Source organism: Podarcis raffonei, chromosome 4 (assembly GCF_027172205.1).
Source record: "Podarcis raffonei isolate rPodRaf1 chromosome 4, rPodRaf1.pri, whole genome shotgun sequence".
Lineage (NCBI taxonomy): Eukaryota > Metazoa > Chordata > Lepidosauria > Squamata > Lacertidae > Podarcis > Podarcis raffonei.
The window spans coordinates 2,354,646-2,372,583 of record NC_070605.1 but is presented as its reverse complement, the minus strand read 5'-3'; the positions used below and the strand labels follow the sequence as shown (position 1 = coordinate 2,372,583).

Below are 17,938 nucleotides of genomic sequence, written 5' to 3'. Positions count from 1 at the left end.
CTGGAGCACGAAGGGCTGGCAGAGAAAGAAAGGAGGCCCCAAGTGCTCTGGGTTCAAGAGCTACAGCCATGCCAGGACCCAGAGAGCCTGGCTCCCACCAAAGCAATTACAAAAAATATAGACCAGGAGGTAATTAATAGATTACAGCAACAAACAGAGATTGAAGTGGTTAAAAAAGTTAAATACTTAGGAGTATGGTTAACTCCCAGGAGTATTGATTTGTTTCAGAACAACTATGTTCCAACTTGGAATAAGATTAAAAGGGACCTAGAGGTGTGGGGAAGAATGAAATTGTCATTTTGGGGAAGGATTGCCACGATCAAAATGAATGTGTTACCGAAGATGTTATTCTTATTTCAAACGGTTCCAGTAATCAAGGGGGCAGCAATTTTTAAAAATTGGCAAAGAGAAATTTCAAGGTATATCTGGCAGGGTAAGAAACTGAGGATAAAGTTTAAGATATTGACAGATATGAAAGAAAGAGGAGGCTTCGCCTTGCCAGATTTGAAATTGTACTATGAAGCATCCTGCCTCTGTTGTTGAAGGAATGGATGAAATTAGAAGATACTGATTTGTTAGATTTAGAAGGTTTTGATAATAGATTTGGGTGGCATGCATATCTGTGGTATGATAAGAAACGTGTACATAAAGGATTTGAAAACCACATCATAAGAAGGTCCCTGATTGAAGTGTGGGAAAGATATAAAAACTTGTTGGAACAAAAAACTCCATATTGGTTATCGCCATTGGAGGCGATGAGTGTGAAGAAAGTTAATATGACTGTAGGATAGGTGACATATGATAAGCTAATAAGTAAAAGAGAAGTTAAATGGAAAATAAGACCATTTGAAGAAGTTAAGGAATATGTTAATGATTGGTTGAATTTTTTTCAAATAAATGAAATGTTTAAAAAAGATTTGAATCAAAGGGGTTTTGCTGACAAAGTATCAAATTTTCAGATAGAAATATTGAATAATGATTTTAAAATTCTAGCAAAAATGTATAAGATATTGTTAGAATGATGTACTAAGGATGAAGAAGTAAAATCAGTTATGATTGACTGGGCCAAAGACTTAGGGCATAATATACAAATGGAAGACTGGGAAAAATTATGGAAAGAAGGTTTAAGATTTACTGCATGTACTACCATAAAAGAAAATGTGATGAAAATGATGTATCGATGGTATGTAACACCGGTAAAGTTAGCAAAAATGTACAAGACAAGTAACAAATGTTGGAAATGTAAAGAAAAAGAGGGTACATTTTATCATATGTGGTGGGAATGTAAGAAAGTAAAAAGCTTTTGGGAAATGATTTATAATGAATTGAAGAAAATGTTGAAATATACATTTGTTAAGAAACCACAAACATTTTTACTAGGTATTACAGGTAATGACATAAATAAGAAAGAAAAGAAGTTATTTTTATATGCAGTAACTGCAGCAAGAATATTGATGGCCCAGAAATGGAAACAAGAGGAGCTACATACGTTAGAAGAGTGGAGAACAAAAATGATAGACTATGCAGAATTGGACAGAATGACAGGAAGGATCCGAAACCGACAAGACCAAAGATTTACAGAAGATTGGGGAAAATTTATTGAATATTTGCAAAAATTAAGTGACAATCAGATTACGTTTGTAAGTTTTAATGAAGCATTGTGATGGGAAATAAGTGTTAAATTGGGATGAAGTTTACAGTAATAATATAAATAACAAAATAGAAATGTGTTTAAATTTAAATTATGAAGGATTTGTAGCAAGTTGAGGGAAGTCAAAAAAAGAGAAATAAGATGCAACTAAAATGTATGGAGAGTATAATTTTGTTTTGTATTTGAAAATTAATAAATATATATATATATTAAAAACAAAAAACAAAACAGAGAGCCTGGCTCCCTCATTCATGCAGTCAAGCAGTGTATAAATTTCATGAAACAAATGAAATAAACAGGGAGAGAGGAGAGCTTTGAGTCATTATTAACATGGATGGGAACTTATTCTCATAATGTTTAATTGGTTGGTGAAATTGGAAGCCACAAGATGTGGCAAGGACAACAGGCTTGCCAGTTTGGAACGGGGGTCATGTCTCTTCACAGAGGAGGAGGAGGAGAGTATCTCTGGTTATAATCAGACCTAGCTATCTAGAGCTTCCAGCTAGAGAAAAACTCTAGCATGGAAGGCACCTGCGAGAGGACAGGCCACAGGAGTGGGCTGTTGCTGGGACTTCTGGGTTGGTGCCTCCAGCAATGGCTGAATTCCTCTGATCGGGAGGAATTTGCTTCGTGGAAATCAGGGTCTGGCTGCCATGGCGAAGGTGGGGATCCACTAAAAATCACAGGCGGGAGAAGCCTGTGAACGTGGGATTTGGCTGGCACCTTTTGCGCCTCCCCTACTCGCGGGGAAACCCGGTTTCGGGGATCCGGAGCGACGTGGGGTGAGTGGCGCGGTGCTTCGAATTGACTGCTTCTTTCACGGAGTGAAGCCGCATTGCTGTTGCCGGAGAGCGCTGACTTATTCCTGTGGACAATTTGATCTTAAAACAACTACCCATGAGTAGAACGGAAAATTGGATTTCTAAACGTCTTAATTTGGCACCGAACGGGGAGGTTTCAAACAGGAAGTCCGCCTTCCCCTTTTGTAAATAGACTGAAGCAAAGAGGCTGCAAGCTAAAGTCTTGGAAAGTCTTCTGTAAAGGACTAAACTTCCATCAGCTAAAATCATTAAACCCCCCTTGGAAGCAGGAGAAGAGGGGGGAAATTTTGGATCGCGTAAGCCTGCAGGAGAGAGAGCGAAGAAAGAAAAATTACCACCGCTTTGAACCTGGAAACGGGCTGCTAGTAAGACTGACATTTTGGGAAAGTTCATTGACTGTGAATAAAACGTATGTTGACAGATAGTTAATAAGAGAAATATATTGTTTCCATTGTTTCCTTCTGCGTTTAAAAAGGAGTAAAAGTAACTGAAAATTGAAACTAATTTTGTCGCTTGAACTGTGATTAAAAGGATTGATACAAATAGAAATTGTTTCTCTCTAGAGGGAGCCTTTGAAACTGTTACAAGAGTGGAGCTGGGGGAATTTCCAGCTGCAGAGATAAAAAACCGTGAGAACCAGGGATTGACCTTAGATTGGCAAGAATGTCGACAGAAGAAGCCTTGGTGATTGCATTATGCAAGATAAGTGCTTCATTGGAACAGCTTCATAAGAAGACGGATGTGATGATTATCAAAATTGATAATTTGGGTCAAAAAGTGACTGATTTGGGACAAAAAGTGAACATCTATACAGAAACTATTCAGGAATCGACTCAGGAATCTACTTTGACATGACAAATTGTGGAGAAGGCGAGGGAGAAAGTTGTTGTTGAACCTCAAGTAATACAAGTGGAGAGAGCCCCGGCCTTACAGAGGCAATTTGATGAATATAAGTTGTTGCCTTCTATGACTGAATTTAGAGAAAGTCAGATTTTGAGGATTGGAGCCCTGCTTGGACTGGAGAAGGAAAGTTGGATAGATCCCCCCATGCAGGGATGTACTGACCTTTGGGGCCTGGACTTGGGTCAGGAAGAGATTGGAGTTGTGGGGACCTTCAGATTTAGAGGGATTTTGAAATATGTCCTGAAATATCTTTTGGACTTTAGTTTTAACTACGGAGATTTGGCTGATCTGTCGAGAAGGAATAAAAACATTGCTCGGTTGGAGCTTCCCCGAGATCTACTCCTCAGCATCAAAGGAAGGAAATTAAGAACAAGATCAGCAGAAGACAATGTAAAGTGCATGTATAAATATGAAGAAGATCTGCAGAAGGGACTTGGAAAAGAGTTAAGAGCCTCGGACAGAAGATCACCAGGTTGATGGACCATATGGAATTGACGGAAAGGACTGGCAGAATCCGAGACCAGGGTGAAGAGACGGTGGAAGAAGATTGGAAAAAGTTTAAAGTTTATTTATAGAAATATTGTAAAATTAATGAGTGTTAGAAAAATGTTGGAATGAAATTATATGGCTTTAGTAGAAATGTTATAAGGAGTTAAGTACAAATAAGTATTATGGTAATAATGGAAGATAAGGTTAAAATAAGTTAAGATAATTATATGACAGAAAATAGAGAAAGATGGAAAGGAATTGCTGAAATAATTAATAGAAGTGGAATACAAAAAGGGAGGTGAGAGGAGGTCGATGAAACGAGGGAATGAAAGATAGGGCATTGAAATGGTATGATGTATGTTTTTAAATTGTTTTCACTTTTTTATGTTTAGTTGAATGTGTTAATGTTGTGTTATATATTGTATTCTATTCTATTTCTTTTGTTTCTTTTTCTTTTTCTTCATTTTTGTAACGTCTAAAAGTAATAAATATTATTATTAAAAAAAAGGAGTGGGCTGTCCCTGGTGGGCTTCCTGGAGACATCTGCTTGGCCTGGGCTCTGGGCGGAAGCCCCTTCTCCGGCTATGCCATATCCCTTGCTATATCCAACGCTCCAGCCCAAAGGAAAGAGAAGCATTGCCAGCCGTTCAAGGGCTGCTCTGCCTCATCTTCTTAGGACAGCCCTGCCCTTCCTGGAGAGGGAGGAGACCCCTAGGAGGGACCTCCAAGTCTCAAGGGGTCCCAGAAGAGGAGCAGAACCTGAGGGAGGTGGTGCCGACTTCCTTGGAGCCAGAGAGGCCCCCAGGAAGGGGGAGAAGGGGGAGCTGGCGTTGGGCAGCTGGAGAGATGCAAGATGGAGCCAGGCAGAGGTGTAGTGGTTGGAGGGCTGGACTAGGAGGACCTGGGAGAGCAGGGTTTGAATCCCCACTCAGTTATAAAGCTCCCCAGTGAACCTTGGGCCAGCCTAGCCTACTTTACAGGACTGCTGTGATTATAAAAATTGGTGGCAGGGAGAACCATGAAGGCCACTTTGAGCTCCTGGGAGGAAAGTGGGCTACAAATGTCATAATAAATGATGAGAGAAGAGAGAAAAGGGGAAGGCAGGGGAAGATTGTGGAGAAGCTGAGCTCTCTGGAGAAGACTGACCGGATCTTCAGTATCTATCATTGATAGGTGTTCTGTGGCGTTATGCAGCCATCACTTGTGAAATATAACGTCCAGCACACCAGCTGCGCCTCAGCTCTGCTCCGGACGTGTTGCGATCAGCGGTGTGTGCTCTGTGTGGAGGAAACACTCAGCATGCAGCTTCTTCCTAATCTATGAAGCCTTATTTACAGCGGCATAATAAATCAGCAGTCCGGGAGCAGACATTGCTGTTTCTCCTTTGGCAGCAAAAACGAAAGTAACTCATCTCACATAACAAAGCATAGAACCCCATATGCGACACCCCCCCAGGGCCAGGACATCACTCCATGAGCTATTAACCCTATAAGCTCTGGTTCTCCTAACATGTTCATCACAAAGCCCATTCAAAATGATGAGTCTGGCTTTGCTGTTCTTTTCTTTCTAAGCTCTTATCTTGGCTAAATCACCCTCACTTGTGCCTGTAGGCTGAGGGCTTCTTACTGAATGCAAACAAAACAACTTAATTAATTAATTACCTTTCTACCTGATTTGGAGTTTAGAATATGTATTTGGGAGCATTCTAGTGCAGTCTCCTTATAAACATGAATATATATAAAAATTTGAAGAGGTGACAATATATGTTTCTGACATCAGGCAATACAACATGCACAAACATAAATAATAAATCCTCTCCTGCCTTCCTGAACATTCCCACACTGACTGTGCTGGAGAACATAACCATCCTCTTCGCCATCAAGACAGAGCCCAGTCTCCACCAGCCCATGGACCTTTTCCTCTCCATGCTGGCCACAAAGGACCTGGTCATCAGCACCTCCACCTTGCCCAAGATACTGGTCATCCCTGTTTGGTGTTGTCTGCAGATGTGATGAGCAGCCCCTCAGTTCCTTCATCCAAGTAATTTATAAAGACGTTGAACAACAACGGACCCGGGACAGAACCCTGCAGCACCCATCTTGTCACTTTCCCCCAGGATGATGAGGAACCATGAAGGAGTCCTTTTTGGGTTTGGTCAGTCAAATCCACCTAACAGTTACCTCATTCAGCCCACATTTTACAGAATTCTACAGAATTCTCTGATGCCTAGTGAGATCGCAGCTCTTCCTGAAGCTCTTTCCACATTCCACACACTGATAGGGTTTCTCCCCTGTATGAATTCTTTGATAGAATTTGAGTTTGCTGCTCCGACTGAAGCTTTTTCCACATTCCACAAACTTATAGGGTTTCTCCCCTGTATGAATTCTCTGATGGGAAGTGAGATCAGAGCTCGTACTGAAGCTCTTTCCACATTCCACACACTGATAGGGTTTCTCCCCTGTATGAATTCTTTGATGGGAAGTGAGATGGCCACTCCGACTAAAGCTCCTTCCACATTCTCCGCACTGATAGGGCTTCTCCCCTGTATGAATTCTCTGATGGGAAGTGAGAGAGGAGTTGTGACTGAAACTCTTTCCACATTCCATACACTGATAAGGTTTCTCCACTGTATGAATTCTCTGATGGGAAATGAGACTGTAGTTTTGACTGAAACTCTTTCCACATTCCACACACTGATAGGGTTTCTCCCCTGTATGAATTCTCTGATGTAATGTGAGTTTGCTGCTCCGACTGAAGCTTTTTCCACATTCCACACACTTATAGGGTGTCTCCCCTGTATGAATTCTTTGATGGAATGTGAGTTTGCTGCTCTGACTGAAGCTCTTTCCACATTCCACACACTGATAGGGTTTCTCCCCTGTATGAATTCTCTGATGGGAAGTGAGATCAGAGCTCGTACTGAAGCTCTTTCCACATTCCACACACTGATAAGGTTTCTCCCCTGTATGAATTCTCTGATGCCTAGTGAGATCGCAGCTCTTCCTGAAGCTCTTTCCACATTCCACACACTTGGTAGGGTTTCTCCCCTGTATGAATTCTCTGATGCTTAGTGAGACAGGAGCTTGTACTGAACCTCTTTCCACATTCCACACACTGATAGGGTTTCTCCCCTGTATGAATTCTCTGATGCTTAGTGAGACAGGAGCTTGTACTGAACCTCTTTCCACATTCCACACACTGATAGGGTTTCTCCCCTGTATGAATTCTCTGATGGGAAGTGAGATTGCTGCTGTCACTGAAGCTCTTTCCACAATCCACACACCGATAGGGCTTCTCCCCTGTATGAATTCTCTGATGGGAAGTGAGTTTGGACTTTTCAGGGAAGCTCTTTCCACATTCCACACACTGATAGGGTTTCTCCCCTGTATGAATTCTTTGATGGGAAGTGAGAGTGGAGCTCTTACTGAAGCTCTTTCCACATTCCACACACTGATAGGGTTTCTCCCCTGTATGAATTCTTTGATGGGAATTGAGAGAGGAGCTTGTATTGAAGCTCTTTCCACATTCCACACACTGGTAGGGTTTCTTCCCTGTATGAATTCTTTGATGGTAAGTGAGATCGGTGCTCTGAGTGAAGCTCTTTCCACATTCCACACACTGATAGGGCTTCTCTCCTGTATGAATTCTCTGATGGGAAGTGAGTTTGGACTTTTCAGTGAAGCTCTTTCCACATTCCACACACTGATAGGGTTTCTCCCCTGTGTGAATTCTTTGATGGGAAGTGAAATTGGAGCTCTTATTGAACCTCTTTCCACATTCCACACACTGATAGGGTTTCTCCCCTGTATGAATTCTTTGATGGGAAGTGAGATGGCCACTCTGACTAAAACTCCTTCCACATTCTCCGCACTGATAGGGTTTCTCCCCTGTATGAATTCTGTGATGGCAAGTGAGAGAGAAGCTATGAGTGAAGCTTTTTCCACATTCCACACACTGATAGGGTTTCTCTCCTGTATGAATTTTTTGATGGGAAGTGAGAGAGGAGTTGTGACTGAAACTCTTTCCACATTCCATGCACTGATAGTGTTTCTTTCCAATGAGAGTTTGCTGATGGGCAGTGGAATGGGAGTTTTGACTGCAGCTTTCTCCACACTCCAAATTTTTACGTGGCTTCTCCTCCCTGGGGATTTTATCATGGTCACCTTTGTTCTCGATTTCCGATTCATCACAATCTGCAATGGAGACAAAAGGGGATTAGAGCCTCAGGAACAAATAGAGAAGAACTGAAGGGAGTTGGGTGTGTGTTCATTATCTTTGTTGTTTGTCATTTACCAATATATTTATTATTAGATTTTGATGGATTATTGAATGTTGCTTTGTTTGATATACAGTAGTGGCCCAAATTGTGGAAGCCTTTTGGGAAAAAGTGTATTTCAGAGGTTTGTTGGCTCAAAAAAACACTTATTTTGGAGTTATTTCATAAAATTGTATATCAATGGAAAGATAATTTAATCAAGAACGTAATGCAACAAAATTTGTTCACTTCGCTGCATTCTATGAAAAGTTTTAGCCAAATAATAATTTTCATTGGTTTTTGCAGTTATTTTAAACATAACATTCAACTTATATATAATATAGAAAGCATTTGGCTACAACATCCTGAAATTTTCCTCTTCCTCAACTAATGGTTTTCCCACTTATTATCCTATATTTCATTTTGGGATTATAATTATTACCTTTAAATCCTAATCATAAACCAACGATTTGTAAATTATACATTGCAATAATTGATAAAATCCACCTTACAAAACTTCTTGTAACTCTACTCGTGAAGTTAGTTATTGTAATGGCTTGGGTCTCCCCCAGAGAAGTGAGACAACTCCGGCCGAAATTATTTCATATTTATTGCTCAAACTCATTAATCACTGCGGAGCTCAATCTTCGGCGTCTTCCCCCAAATTTGATGTTGAGTCTGAGCTCCGCCCCTTCCTTCAACGACAAGCCCCCACGGTCTCTTCCGCTCTTTTTCGCACCTCTCATGAACTTTCATAGCTCGACGAGATTTGGCAGAGATCATTTCCTTTCACTCTGTGTCTGCTTCACTCTCAGTGCTCTGCAACTTTCTTCTCTGCGTTCTGTCCCCCTCCTCTGTGTGTACAAAGGTTGAATTCCTGGGGCTAATTGCTTCCTCCCCTTCTCAGGAATTCTCACTGTTTTTCCACTGTTCTAGTCTCTGTCTTGCCTGTCAAAGAATCCTGTTCTCTGACATCACCCCCTCCTCTAAGCCCCCTTCCTCCTCCTCTTCGGCCTTGCTGCCTGCCACAGAGGACTCTCTCGGTTCTGGTTCCCACCCTGTATCACTCTCCTCAGCTTCTTAGCTAAGATCATTTTCCTCCCTCCACCCTCTAGGCTTGGGCTTGTGGGGGGTACCTACAGTGGAACTGCCTCTGCAATTCTTGGGTGTGTAAATCCTGGCTCTGTACCCAAGAGTTTTCCTGAGGTCCATAACCTTTCCATGACACTAAATACTGCAACTTTCTTCTACACAGCCTTGACTTTATAATCTGTTGGATCACAAATTCCTCCTGGTCTTCTACCATAATGGCGGGAGGGGGTGCCTGCCTAGGTTCCTGGTAGTGGTGTGCAGGTACATACAGTGACAGGAGAGCCCTATGGAAAACAGGATATATCTTCATCGAGGCTGGGAGTATAAGTTTGAACGACACTGGGTTTATCTGTTCTACCACTTCAAAGGGCCCCAACCGCCTTGCCTCCAACTTCCTGCACCTCCCTTTCATTGGCAAGTCCTTTGTTGACAACCACACCTTATCCCCCACTTTGATCTCCTCCCTCTGTTGTCTACGCTCATCCACATCTTTTTTGTACAAGACCTCAGCCTTGTCCAGTTTTTCCCTCAGTAGTTCTTGTAAGGCCTGCATCTCCCCCACAAACTGCTCTGCTGCTGGCACTGACAAGGTGCTCCATGGATCTGTAAACGCTCTGGGATGTTTTCCATAGTTGGCTAAAAACAGTGTTTTTTGGGTTGACGCATGCACCGTGTTGTTATATGCAAATTCTGCTATTCTGAGTTTGTCCATCCAGTCTTCTTGCTGGTAGTTCACATAGCAATGCAGGTATTGTTGCAATGTAGCATTAGTTCTCTCTGACTCCCCGTTGGTTTGAGGGTGTCTCGCTGAGGTCCAACACACTTCCACTTCCAAAAGCTGCATCAGCTTCCTCCAAAATTGTGAGGTAAATTGTGTCCCTCTGTCTGAAATCACTCGCAATGGCAACCCGTGCAGCTTGAACATGTGGTCGACAAACATCTGTGCAGTTTCCTGTGCTGACGGCAGCTTTGGACATGGTACAAAATGCGCCATTTTCATAAACAGGTCCACCACAACCCAGACCACTGTCTGTTTCCTGGAGGCCAGCAAGTCCGTGATAAAGTCCATTCTAATCGCCTCCCACGGTCCTTGTGGAGTCGAAAGTGGCTGCAGCAGCCCACCCGGCACTGCCCATGGCATTTTTGCTTGCTGGCAAGTGTCACATGCCTTGACATACTCCTTAGCCTCTTCTCTCATTCTGGGCAACCAAAACTGTCTCCTTAGCTGATCTACGGTCTTGTACTATCCAAAGTGGCCCACTGTTGGGTTGTTGTGACACTGCCACATGACTTGCGCCTGCAAGTTACCTTCTGGTATGTAGAGCGCCTCTCCCTTGAACAAGAGACCTTCCCTTTCAATGAATCCTTCAGTATTGTTCTCACCGCTCCGTATCGCTGTCAGTTTCTGCTGTGCAAATTCATCTCCTTCTATTTGTTGCTTAAACTCATCTACTCCGACAACATGCGCCACCACCAGTTGCAACTGTTTTCGCTTCAGAATGTTTCAACTCTTGTTTCTGTTCTCTTTCCATGTACTCAGGTTTCCCAGACAAGGCGCCCGCCCTCTGATTCTGATGCCCTGGCACATATTGTATGTGGAAGTTGAAATGAGCAAAAAACTGCGCCCATCGGATTTGTCTCTGGTTTAGTTGTATCACGGTCTGCCAGTATTCTAAGTTCTTGTGGTCTGTGCGCACCTCCACTTGGTGTTGTGCTCCTTCTAGGAAGTGCCTCCATGTCCCTAAGGCTTCCTTTATAGCTAGCAGTTCTCTCCCAAATGGTGTAGTTCTGTTCCGAGGTGTTCAGCTTCTGAGAGTGGAATGTGCACGCCCTCAGGTTGCCATGGCTATCTTCCTGAAGCAGCACTGCTCCTACCGCCCTTTCAGAAGCATCCGACTCCAGCACCATCAGTTGATAATGATCTGCATGGTACAGATACTCCTGCTGCAAACATCTCATTGAGCTTCTTGAACGCACGCTGTACCTCCTCCATCCAGGCAAATGGCTTCTTACCTCTCAAACAGTCCATGAGGGGCGTGGTGAGTTGCGAGTAGTTGGGCACAAACTTCTGGTAATAGTTAGCGAAGCCCAAGTACCTCTGCAAGTCCTTCTTTGTCTTGGGCTTCTGCCACTCTAACACCGTCTTCACCTTCGCAGGGTCCATTTACACCCCATCAGGAGACACTTGATACCCCCAAAACTCTACTTCTCTCCTGTGGAACTGGCATTTCTCCAACTTGGCGTAGAGCCTGTGTGCCCTCAGCCATGACAACACCTCCTTCACGTGTTGCACATGTGCTTTAAGGCTCTCCGAGAAAATTAAGAGGTCATAGAGGTACAATAAGACCCATTTGTCTAAGAGGTCTGACTACACGTGATTGATGAAGGCCTGGAAGGTGGCCATACCTGATTGCAAACCAAACGGCATGAATAAATACTCGAAAGTCCCACATCTGGTATTGAATGCAGTCTTCCACTCATCGCCTTATCTCACCCATATCAAATTGTAGGCCCCCTCAAGTCCCCTCAACAATATATTGTTGAAGAGGTATAAGGAAACTCAGTCACTACAAAATCAGACTGGTAAAGGCAGGAAAAGGTGCACAACAGCAAGTGACGATCGAAGAATGGAGAGACTGTGCCTATGTGACAGAAGAAAATCATCTGGGTGTCTACAAGATGACATGGCACAATGTAATGTGAAGTTGAGTGCAAGGACTGGTCCAAATGTTAGATTTCTAAGGGAAAAGCCACTGTTATCTCTCAAGCCAAGATTGAAAAGATTAAACTGGGCTAAAACCCATGTTAACTGGACAGTGGAACAATGGAACAGTGTTATTAGGAGCAATGAGACCAAAATCTCCTCGCTTGGTAGTGATGGCATGAAATATGCAAGGAGAAGAATCGGAGAAGATTTACATCCTACATGCATTACATTGACTTTGAAACACCCAGATAGTGTGATGATCTGGGGTTGTATGACAGCAAAAGGAGTGGGCAGAATTTGCGTCAATAATGGGAATGTAAATGCTTTAAAAACATAAATGAAATACTTGAGCCCAAACTGAAGTGTTCCACATATGATCTTTTCCCAGATAGTTAAGCGTTTATATATATTTCTATAAATAATTATTTATTTATTTTATACTTCAACAGGATTCAGCTCCATGTCATGTTGCTGCTGTGTGCAAAAGGTGGTTTCAAGATAATCATATTCCACTGCTGGAATAGTCTGGGAATAGCCCAGACCTTAACCCAATCGGAAATCTATGGAACTGCCTAAAGAAACTTGTTAGTCAGAAGCAACCCAGCAATAAAGCCCAATTAATAGAGGCAATAATTCAATCTTGGCTTCATATTATTACAGCTGCAGAACTAAAAAACTTGGTTCACTCCATGGGAAGACGTTGTAAGTCCGTAAGTAAAGCTAAAGGTTACCAAACTATTATTTGACATAGTGAGAATTTTTGTATATCTCATTTTTTTTATGTATTTCACTTTTCTTCGTTATGACTGCTGTTCTAATTAATAATATTTCATAAATGTTATTGCATTACATTCTTCATTTTATTATCTTTCCATTGATGTATAACGTTATGGTATTATTCCCAAAAAAAGTGGTGTTATAAGCCATCAAACCTCAGAAATACACTTTTCCCAAAAGGTTTCTACAATTTTGGCCACTAGTGTAAGTTGTTCATTTTAAAGTTAATGTACTTTTTATATTGGATCAGACTGTTATTATTTATGTTTCATGTATATATATATGTGTGTGTGTGTTGGAAGATAGGCAGGATATAAATAAAAATTATTACTATTACTATTATTATAATTATTACTGCTACTACTACCTGAGATTAAATTAGCCTGGCTCTTCTCTGGGGCAAATGTTGTTTGGCCCACTCATGGCATCCCCTCCATCTCCAATGTCAGTCGTCTCTTTGGTCAACCCAAGACTGACAGCAGCAAAAACAAAAGCAGAAAACCTGACAGAAGCTACTTATCTTTCCTAACAACTCTGAAGCTGACATTTAAGATGCCTGGGCAGTTCAGATCAGCCCAACTGTGGTAGAAGGAGGCAGAACTGGACGAAGACTTTCCACAGGAAAAGTTATTTACTGTTTATTGTGGGGGTGTTAGGTTCCCAGGTGTTGTAGGGGGCGCTGTTGAGCTCTGTGGAAATGTATGAGGTTTGTCAAATAGAGGTATTTTTTGAATTTCCAGGCAGATAGGACGATCCCACAGGGAGCCTTACCAAGAGAGGCCACGATCCCACGATTCTCCTCCATGACGTCCTTATGCAGAGCTCTCTGGTCAGGATCCAACAACGCCCACTCCTCGTCCGTGAAACAAACAGCGACATCTTCAAAGCACACTGGGCCCTAAAAGAAAAAGGGAAATGTCCTCCTCTGAGACAGCAGAAATATGATCTGCTACACAATGCTCTGTTGTTTCCTTCCTGTTAATTGCTGTGTTGTTTCAATAGGATTGCTTTGCTGCACATTTTAATTCTGGATGCCTATTTTGACGTTTTAATTGAATTATTTTATTCTGCTTTTAATTATGGGTATTCGTCTTTGTGCAAATAGGTTGTACTCCACCTTGTGTTATTCAAGTCATTCTGCCTACGCAAGCATCCCAGTTTCCCCAATGGAAGGATCCACTTTCTCCTCTCCTCGTGTACTGTTTTGGGGATGTTCCCTCCCAGTGCCCCAGAGCCAAATTCAAGGGGTTCATGGGGGCATGGAGAGGGGGAGGAATGGGGGGCAGGCTATATTTCGCAGCTGATGGGGCTGGCTAGGAGAATCCTGGCCTCTATTTGTTCTCGTCTGTCCACTGCTTAGAAGCCTGTTTTAGCATTCAGTGATGAATATAGAAATAAAAGAAGCCTAGTTTGGATGGCCATCTGTCTTGGGTGATCTAGCTGAGATTCCTGCAATGCAGGGGGTGGGACTTGATGACCTTTGGGGTCCCTTTCAACTCTAGAATTCCATGAAAACTGCAACTAAAGATGTATCGTACTGGCAATATTCAGAAGGCTGGTTATCACAGAGTTATATGGGTAGGAAATCCCACAGTTCACAGCTGGAGTCAACTTTTTCTTAGCAAGAGCACGATATTCACAGACTTGGCTGAGTTTCAGGCCTCATGCGAACAGCAGTTCATTCCCAGAGGGTCTGCCAGTTTGTATTGTCAATTAATGGACTAGTCTAGGTGGAAGTTTCTTTAGTGTGGAGGTATATGAAAAGTGAGATTATATAGTGCAAAGTTTGTTTAAGTGCTCTTGTAAAGAGGTGCTCTGTTGAGTATTCTGTTGGAGAGGTAATAATAATAATAATAATAATAATAATAATAATAATAATAATAATAATTTATTATTTATACGCTGCCCATCTGGCTGGGTTTCTCCAGCCACTCTGTGCGGCTTCCAACAAAATATTAAAATACAATAGTGCGGCAAACATTAAAAGCGTCCCTAAACAGGGCTGCCTTCAGATGTCTTCTAAAAGTCTGGTAGTTGTTTATTTCATTGACAACTGGTGAGAGGGTGTTCCACTGCGTGGCTGCCACTACCAAGAAGGCCCTCTGCCTGGTTCCCTGCAATTTGACGTCTCACAGCGAGGGAACCACAAGAAGATCCTTGGTGCTGGACCCCAGTGTCCGGGTGGAACGATGGGGGTGGAGACGCTCCTTCAGGTATACTGGATCGAGGCTGTTTAGGTTTGCTATAAAGCAGGGGTGCCCAAACTTTTTTCAAAGAAGGCCAGATTTGATGAAGTAAACATGTGTGAGGGCTGACCAAAGTTGTTGATGTTGACCTTTTTTTAGGATTGAAATTGTTGGGCTTTAGGTCCCCAAAATGGACATTGGACCTGCCTGCTATAAAGTGTGGCTTTCAGGCCTTGGTTTATATATTTGAGTGGAGTTTATATATTATAGATAAGATGATAAGTTAAAATAAAATAAGAAAAGATGAGATGATAAGATAAGATAAGGTTTATAAGAGAGCTGTTTTGTGTAAATGTTTTTCTATAAGTGTTTTGCGTATCAGTACTTCCTTTACAAAATAAATGGGGAGGTTGTCGGTTTGCATTTCTTAGTACAGAAAGTATTGATCTGATATGTAGAGTTCTTTCCTATTCTAATTAATTCAAGAGGGCTCTGGAAGCTTCTCTACATAAAAGAAACAAGCAGAAAGTTCCTGGTGTTTGGGTTATTCCTTCGGAGAAAGTGAGTACAGCTGGTTTAAAGTGGTTCTGTTATCTCTTCTGTAAGGTCATGCTGAGGGTTCACTTTCTTTCTATCTCTGTTCTTTCTAATGTTCTGTACACAGTATGCTTAGTGTTAAGGTTTAGACTTATTATAAGTTATGGTAAGAATTTATGTTAAGTCTGCTGCAACTGGATTTCTTATGGGCAGTGCCAATCCTGAATGTATTGGATTTGTGACCAGTATCCTCATTAGTCTTCAGTAGCAGTAAAGCTCTGATGAATGAAATACAATTGCCTCTGGTCTATTTTTTGGGAATCCTGTAATGTGTTTAAATTTTACTTTGCTAACTATATATTGGAGTTCTGCTCTGGATCAATATTAAGTAGAATTTCATGACAGTGTCTTCCTCCACAAAAGCAGTTGCAGAGAGTGAAGTCCCCCAACTCCCCACAGCTTTCCAAGTCCCCTCCTCTCTGGGGTTTCTGGCAAGCGATCCAACAATGCGCCAGTGTGCAGCCTGCCTTTGCTCCTCCATTGTCAGACGTCTCCTGGCTCTGAGAGACAAGCAGGGAGGGGGGCTTCTGGCAGAAGGAGAGGGAGCCACCGGTGGCTCCTCCTTCTCCTGACTCACCTCTGCCTCTCAACCTCCCTCCTCCCACTCGCCTCCTTCCTCTTCTGCCTCTGATTCTGGACTGCATTCTGCCACAGAGTCTCCCAGCTCACCAAGCCCTGTTGCCCCTTCAGCTTCTGACACCTCCTCTTCCCAGGCTTCTCCCTCTTCTCCCTCTGACCGCTCATCCTTCCTCCACCTCCACTCCTTTGGCTCTGAGCCGTCTTCCCTTCCTGGTTCCCCGGCTGCTTCCTCCCACCACTCCTCTGTGCCCAACCAGTCCATGACATTGCTCCATCCCTCGGCCTCTGTCCCCACAAGGCAGCTTCCCCTGACCTGATCTGGTGCCACAGCCGCTGTTTCACTTCTGCCCCCATGAAAAGGTGGATCAGGAGGTTTTGCCGGCATCATTCTGTCACCTGCAAGAGAAAAAAGGTAAGCAGGATGCCAGGAGTGCCTGCTTCTCTCACAGGTGAAACAGGGCATTTCTAACGACAGATGGGTCCTTCAGAAAGACTTACCTGCTGAGTGCAGTTGGATGTTTGTGCCCATTTCATATGTTAGTTGTGCAAAAATACTTCTCCCTTCCTTTGGACGCTTGGTCCCAACTGTCTCTCCCCAAAACAAGATGAAAAGAACCCTCACCATTATTGTTTATTCTGGTCTTGGAAGTACTTGCCAAAAACATAAGAGCAAATAAGGAGATTACAGGTGTAAAAGCTGGGAAAAGTGAATTCAAGTTAAAAACGTATGCAGATGACCTAGTGATAACATTGGAAGAACCTAAAACTTCACTCCCTAAAGTAATAGAAAAAATTCAGAATTTTGGGGAAGTGGCAGGATTTAAGCTAAATAGGAATAAAACTAAATTATTAGTTAAAAACATGATGGAAGAAGAAAGAACCGAATTAGAACAAAATATTGAGATTGAAGTCCATAAAAAGGTTAAATATTTAGGGATTTGGTTAACATCAAGAAATATAAACCTATTTAAAAATAACTATGAAAAAATTTGGCTTGAGGTAAAAAGAAATTTAGAAATATAGAGCAGAATGAATCTCTCAATGTTAGGAAAAATATCAGCGATTAAAATGAATGTGTTGCCAAAAATGCTATTTCTTTTTCAATCAATACCAGTCATCCTGAAAGATGAATGCTTTAAAAAATGGCAGAAAGAGATTTTAGGATTTATCTGGGGGGGGGGGGCAAAAGGCCAAGGATAAAACATAAAATACTTACAGATGTAAAAGATAGAGGCGGGTTTGCCCTCCCAGACCTTAAATTGTATTACGAATCTGCTTGTTTGGTATGGATCAGGGACTGGATGAGATTGGACAAGCAAGAGGCACTAGAACTAGAAGGACATGACAACAGATTTGGTTGGCATGCATATTTATGGTACGGGAAAGGGAAGATTCATAGAAGCTTTTACAACCATATAATCAGGAAATCATTAATGAGAGTATGGGAGAGATATAAAGACTTATTGGAACAAAAGACTCCGTGGTGGCTTTCACCACATGAAGCATTACTGCTCAAACCACTTGGAAAGAAAGGAAAATGGCTCACATATGCTGATTTATTAAAGGAACATGATGGAAAATGGAAATTAAGAGATTATGATGAGATCAAAGACCACTTTCAGAGTTGGTTGCATTATCGACAACTACATGAAACATATAAAGAAGACTGTAAGAAAGGATTTAGTTATACTAGATCTAGGTTTCAAACGGAAGAGATTGAAGGGAAAGTGAAACTACTGAAGGCCGCATATAGCATACTATTAGAATGGGAGACAAAAGATGAAGAGGTAAAATCAGTTATGATTAAAGGGGCACAAGGTGTAGGTCACAACATCATGATGGAGGATTGGGTTAAATTATGGAAAACTGACTTAAAATTTA

General features: G+C 42.1%; 1 protein-coding gene and 1 pseudogene across 1 annotated transcript in view; both read right to left on the bottom strand.

The window, feature by feature from the left end:
• Positions 1-17,938, bottom strand: part of LOC128412303 (zinc finger and SCAN domain-containing protein 31-like) — a 275,497-nt gene that overhangs the window by 155,934 nt on the left and 101,625 nt on the right. The window lies entirely within an intron of this gene.
• Positions 6,072-17,938, bottom strand: part of LOC128412297 (zinc finger protein 345-like) — a 31,155-nt pseudogene continuing 19,288 nt past the window's right edge.